Below are 6,555 nucleotides of genomic sequence, written 5' to 3'. Positions count from 1 at the left end.
ATTGTAGTCCGGAAGAATATGTGTCTAAGGTAAAGGAAAACAAATACATATTAAATGTGTTTTATTCTATATGACCCTCTTAACACAGCACACAGGGTAATATGTATTATTTACCAGTGTGTGTCTCTAAGGATCCTTTTGAAAACGCTAAATTTGATCAGGCCAATCTTTATTTGGGTAAATAATAGAACGAATATCTCAGTTGTCCTTACACAAATATGAATTCAGAGCAGATCCTGGTACAGCTTGCATTGCCATACCAAACACTAAGTACTCTTTACACAGATTATCCCATGTTATATAAAATCATGTAGAACCTCACTGCCATAGAGACATATAAACAATGTTGTGTGTGATCGCTGCTTTAGCCTGTTGGAGTCGTAAATATCTACAATGCCCTCATCTCCAAACACTCAGAGACCCAAATAATACATTCATGACGATATTCTCATGTCTAACTTTTTATGACATTTGTATTAAATACAATCTAGTATTAAAGATATTTCAGTCTGACCAAAGAAATGGACACGACGGTCTAACATTTCCATCCATAGAGATGCTGCGAGGGTGCACCACATGACTTACCTCCAGCATCTAAAATGAAAGAATTTGCTGCTTTTCTCTTCTTTATATCATTGTAAATTGAGTGTCTCTGTGTTTTGGGGGTTTGGTCGGACAAAACAAGCAATTTGACAACATCACCTTGAGCTCTTGGAACTGTGATTGGCATTCGATGATGAGACAGATTGTTTCTTGCTGCTTTAGAATACATTTCACAATGAAGTGACACAGGCCCCACCAGATTTGACACCCGATTTGGCCCAGTTCAATACAAATGTTAGTGTGGCTGCAGTGTGGCTGATGGAGAAATTACTCCCTCGACAACTGGAGATCATCAGTAGATCCTCGTTGTTAATCTTGTGACTGAACGCTGAAGACGGTGGTCACGATGCCACGTGTTGAGAGTCAGAGCAATTCTTTCCGCTCAATGGTGGTCCACGGTTACAAATCACATCATCAGCTGTCTGAGCACCCACAGCCACCTCTTCTCCACCAGATTGATGGTGAAATGGAGGAAAAATCAATGGCTTCCTCAAGTCAGAAAGAGCCAGCTCTGTCATGTTTGGGAGTTTGACGTTACCCTCTCTTTTTCTCTCTCCACGATGGGGAATTGAAAGCCGAGTTTGGACAAATTGACAGGCGTGAATGGACTGGAGTGTTTCGAGCCAATACGATGACCGATTTCCGTCTGCTGGACACGATCACAGTGATCAGGTTGAGTTTGGGTAAATGATAGTTAGTCTTCAAACTGACTGTGAGCTCCTGTGTAGGTGACCCTGTGAGCAACAGCAGTCAGTTTTCCTACCAGTCACCCCCTCAGGAGTCCCCCTCCATCACTTCACCCTTATCACCACCGTGACACGCTGCAACTGTGGAGCAAGGTTTCCATTCACTGCCTGTTCTGAAATGAGCAAGCATCACTGAGTTTTTTCACGCCGACACACATTCCACCCTAATGGGAAATTCAAATATCACATATCAGCTGAATGCAATATTCACTTAGCGAGAGATAACACTCTATTTGATGTGTCCCATGTATCCAGTTCAGAATAGGCACGGCTCAGCCTCTGACACCAGATCTGACTGTGAAACTCGGAGTATAAATTCTGTCTGAAGCGCGTGTGCAGCCTGTTCATTCACACAGTGTGCTTTATTGGTGTGCATGTGTTGGTCCGCTTGTGTATTTGAGGGGGAGCAGATTCCAGGGCATCTGTACTTGTCCTGCTTCTCTTCCCCTGTCTTTACACCAGCACCATCCCTTTTCATTTCTGCTGGCATTCTAATCAGAGCATTACGAGCTTCAGCGGGTGAAGTACGCAGAAAGTTGTGTTTCCTGACAGCCAATAAAAACCGTATAATCTCCCTGATTCAAGTGGCCCATTTAAAAAAAAAAATACTAACTAGTGCTATCACTCAGACCACCCCCTTCCCTTTTTCTCTAATGCCTTTTTTTTATTTAATATATAGCCCATGAAAAATGAGAGACTCCCGCTTCACCGTGTAGATATTTTGTTGCTGATGATGCGAGACGAATTTCCATCACAGCTTTGTTTCCAGCGGGTGAGCGGATAATCTTTTACAGCGCAGGGAAGGAGGGCACAACTCCCATCAATCTCCGGGGCATATAGCCGCCGCATGGTTGGCTTGCCTGACCAGAACGCCTGCACGCCGGCACGCCGGCCCCCCACTCAGGGTCAGGAGCCACCAGGGGACGTGGCCACACTGCAAGCTCACTTATGGAGCAGCCACCTCCCAAACCTTCCATAACCTCCAGAAAAGTGCTTCACTTCTGTTCCATTATTCCTGTCATTGTTATTATGTCGTTTTTCTAACAAGGCGGTCACGTCTGAGAGAGCGGCGTTGCTTTCCCGCTGACAGCCCTGTGAAGCTGTGTTTGCAGCACAGGCCTCAGCTGCTCCTTTTGTCAACACAAAGCTGCTCCAGAGGTTTCACCCCTCCGTGCTTCTTAACCATGTGCATTATGTGTTGTAAGGCAAGAGGTTTCAGTTTTAGTTGTGGCATCCTGCCCAGGCAGCCTCTTGAGAGGGGCCCCTGGTGGCCCCGTGCCGGTGAAGTGGCTTGCAGGCATGCAGCATGCTGCTCTCCAAACGCCGCTGCCCTGGCAATCGCCTGCTGCACAGCTCCTCCCGTGGAGACTGTGCCGCGCTGATTGACAATAATGGGAAGTGGCAGAATCGATGGGAGACAACAGAGGGGTGCATGTGAAATTCTCCCGGAGCTTCCAGTCACAGGCCAGGGGCTCTGGCACCACTCACCTGTCATCCCTGCAGCACGGGATTAGGGCCTGTGACAGCAGGAGCAGCCTGAAGAGAAAGATGCGATGGTCGTCATCGCCACTGACAGCCTGGAAATGGTGCACACTTAGACTACATGTTTGTGTCGCTACCCACGCCTTTCACGCGCACCACACCTCAAATTGAGACAAGATAAAATAACCAAACACAAGAACATGAGAAGGAGAATAGCCCAAAAGCAGTGAATGGCATGGCCTCTAATGAGCCATTCTAGTGAGTGCTTTTAAAAGGTATCTCATTTCAAAGTTAAAATAGCAGTTCACCTTGTGCTTGGACATGGGATGTGTGTGTGTGTGTGTGTGTGTGTGTGTGTGTGTGTGTGTGTGTGTGCAGCAGTGGATTGGGGGCATGTGTCTTGACAGAAGGGACACTCCATTCTCTAATTGATCAGTAAAAGATGCACATGAAGAAGACGTTAAAGCAAAATGAAGTCATAACAGTGGATTGAGACATTTATTAAGTCTGACGAAAGGCCCTCAGAAACGTTGAGATTGTTTATTGATTTTTGTGTTTTGGCTGGCTGCGCAGGAGTAATCGCTCGTGCTGCTGCTGGGGCTGTGGGGCTCGGGTGCAGCCAAATGTTCGATGGAGGCGCTGACTTCCTCCTAAAGGAGGCAACTTTAACCAGCAGAACACAGAGCCTTCATTAGGGCTGCAATTGTTTCATCGTTTATAGAAGGGCCCTGACCTGATAAGCTGTCAGTCAGTTAGCTAAGAGTGCCAACTACTGTCATGTGAAATGATTACTGATGTGTATTGCTGATATATTAGCAGGTGCAAAAACTAGTGTGCTTTTAGAGCGGCATCGTTTTCCCACGAGGTGTACATACAGAGCTCATGGGAAACTGTACACAATGTGGAAGTGCAAGTGATGTGTTTTATGTCAGTGTGTGTGTGTGTGTGTGTGTGTGTGTGTGTGTGTGTGTGTGTGTGTGTGTGTGTGTGTGTGTGAACATACTGCACAGCTAATGTATATTTGATAGTATTGTTTATTTATATGCATTTATCAACACTTTACTGCAATATCTCACAATCAAGGTGTGTAAAGCAAAATGTGGAGATGCATGGAATCATTAAGAGATTCCTCGTACTTCTAAAAAAAGGATTATTTAATGTTATATTATATTAACCACTAGTACATGAAGTGATTAGTTAATCAAAGGAACACAATTTACACAATCAAATAGCTGTTTAAGTCATGAGGAAAAGGAAAAACATTATATTCCAGAATTTCATGGTTGTTTTCTGCCTGCTTTATATCCAAAAAATAAACAATTAGAGTTCACTTTAGGCCGTTTTATGTAATTAAAACAAAACAATAATTTGATCAAACTATTTACACACTAATTGAGATTGACAATAACTGTTAGTTTCCGCCCATAATCATATTACCTATTATATCATATTATTATATTTAATGTATATATATCAATATCTCTCTGCCAAGGAAAGAAAAGAAAATTGAAAATTTTACCGCTTCACAACTGTTCCACTGTACACACACATGCCTGAGTGAGTGTGTGTGTGTGTGTGTGTGTGTGTGTGTGTGTGTGTGTGTGTAGAATGGTGCTGGTGAGTGTTAGGTAGAGTTCAACCATACTGGTGACATCAATCTGCCTGCTCTTTATTAGACGGAGCAGTGAGCTGTAACTGACTGCATTGTCCACAGATGGACTGGGGCCCATAGCACACGGGACCCTGGTCAGCCACCCTGACAATACAATCAATAACCACACACTCATTATGAGATGCCTGCCTGCCTTTTCCTGCCTTCCTGCCCCGTGGAGCTTCCTGCTATACCTTTACCTCCGTCCACCCTTTTCACTCTATATTTCAAGCAGTTTTCAGTTTTCCTCCGTATTTGACTTTGAGTTTGTACGGCATTTAGTTTTACCCCTCAAATGACATCAAAAGCTGAAACAAGATCGGACAAGGAGACACTTAGACGTCCCAGCTCGAGCTACTCAGGCTGCTGCGGTATTCAGTAGTCCGGCTGGACAGTAGTGGATGACAGTGATCCAGCATGGAGCCTGGGGCCTATAAATGGTAATGCCCTCCACTTGCCTTCCTCATAAAGCATAATAAAAGGAGGTTATAAATCCTACCAATTAGCTGCGTCCATCAGTCGCCTTAATTGGAGTGTCGTGACTGGCTAGGGGATGACCTTGTGTGCCAGAGAGCCAAGACAGACGAGGAGGCCAGGGGGGAGATCTATGTGGATGTGGAGGACTTGGGCTTCTTTAAATCAACTGTATCTAACAGGCCATACTGTAGTTAAGGGTCGAGCCATAAGGCGGTAAAACGTTAATGCTGACTCGTCATGTTGATTTTGTCAGTTCAAATGTGTAAGGTTTGCATATAACTATGCTTCGGGCCAACCGCTGATAATAGTTACAACGTGAAGGAAGAGTGGAGATGAAAATGAAAACAATAATGCAGGTAAAGAAACTGGTGTGTCATAGTTGAGTGACACGTCATGACCGCACCTGTCATCGCTCAGCCACAAGAGTGTCTCTTTGCGATTAGGAATCTTACATCGAGTAGAATAGACGCCAAACATACCTGTTTTGAAGAAGCCTCCAACGCACAAGGAGGAAATCATGAAACTTAAAAAGCTGAAATACAGATAGCAGCAAAATAATCAAAGACAACAAATCAATGCAGTGATATTTCACTGTTTCTGGACGTGAAGCACTAGATATTTTTTTTAAAAATTACAATTCATTCAGTTTAGTTTATTCTCTTGAGTAACTGTGATTATGGAAACAACATGACTGACTTAGAACTGTACCGCAAACACACACCTATGACCAGTGACCACAGGTTTTCTAAGCTCAAGGCTCCACTCATCCAGTGGGGCTTGTTCTTTCTTCCCCTCAGCGCAGCAGTTGTATCTCCCCTCCGTACTGGTGTGGGTTTGGCCACCACGCCTCGCCTCTCAACACCTCAGTCAAGCGCTGTCTGTGGCCACTCAAACCTGAGACCTCAGCTTCCGCTCCTGCTCCGAACATCCACTATCTCATGACACCGCTCTCTCCGAGAGGAAACACTGAACCCGTTTGTCTGTGCGGAGCTCCGTGTGCAGACGCTGATGTGTCCTTACGCTGCACTTTCTCTCTCTCTTCTCCCATCCCTCCACCTTGGGATTAGGCAGTAAAGACCAGTTAACCAAGCAGCTGTCGGAGGAGAGTTTCTCTCCGGCTGACTGAGGGCTGCCGACAGTTGTTTCCTTTCTCTCTTACCGTCCGGAGATAATTCAGTCAACAGGCTTTGAACTGCAGATAAGAGAGGAAGAGGATGATCCGGGGGTTGGGCCGACTGTATTCGGGGTAAACTAGTAGAAAGACAGTACAGGCAGAGGAACCCGCAGGGACAGGTGTACGGGAACTGGAGACGTCCAAGTGAGATGAGACCTGAACTGCCCAGTTTACAGTACACTCTTAGTTTTATGTGGTTTGAAATGGATAGAGATGTTTGTGCTTCCACATAATAACTTCTATGCAAACACTTTTCTTTTTTAAAAGCATTTTACACCGTTGGCCCTCCTGCAGAAACATTTGATGATCACATGACACGCGACCTTATCAAACACACAAGTACAATTTTTCAATAGCTGAAAAATGATCAAACCCTGAGTTTGGTCCAATCTTTAATAACCTTTCACTTCATCATAAGACCA

This window comes from Clinocottus analis, unplaced genomic scaffold (genome assembly GCF_023055335.1).
Source record: "Clinocottus analis isolate CAN_PGR_092001 unplaced genomic scaffold, fCliAna1.0.p SCAF_17, whole genome shotgun sequence".
NCBI lineage: Eukaryota > Metazoa > Chordata > Actinopteri > Perciformes > Cottidae > Clinocottus > Clinocottus analis.
The sequence above is the reverse complement of the archived record's forward strand: the minus strand, read 5'-3'. Positions refer to the sequence as shown.